Here is a 386-nt window from a genome sequence, read left to right on the forward strand (position 1 = left end):
GGCACAACGTTCACACTGTTGACAGTAATGTTGAATTTCTTTCAGCATGCCAGGCCAGTAGCATCACCGAAATACCTGACGTTGGAGGACACCATTACACTTCACTAGCTTCTTCCACTGACGCAACATTTCCAGTACTGTTGCAGGTAAATTTTTCCGTTCCTGTCGATTTGGACCTGCCCCCCGTGCCAAAATTTCAGGAACACACCGATGGTAGGGTCGTCTCTCTGTAAAGCAGCAAGATCAGCAGATGAATAAGATGGCAAAACGGAGACAATGGATTGAGTTACCTGCTGATGGGGCATGGCTTTGGTCTGGAGTAAAGTGTCTGGAAGAGAGGTGCCTGGCAACACAGCCTCAATTGGTGCCATGGACTCTGACTGTTC

Source organism: Morone saxatilis, unplaced genomic scaffold, assembly GCF_004916995.1.
Source record: "Morone saxatilis isolate NCDOM2014 unplaced genomic scaffold, NCSU_SB_2.0 Contig14, whole genome shotgun sequence".
Classification (NCBI taxonomy): Eukaryota; Metazoa; Chordata; class Actinopteri; family Moronidae; genus Morone; species Morone saxatilis.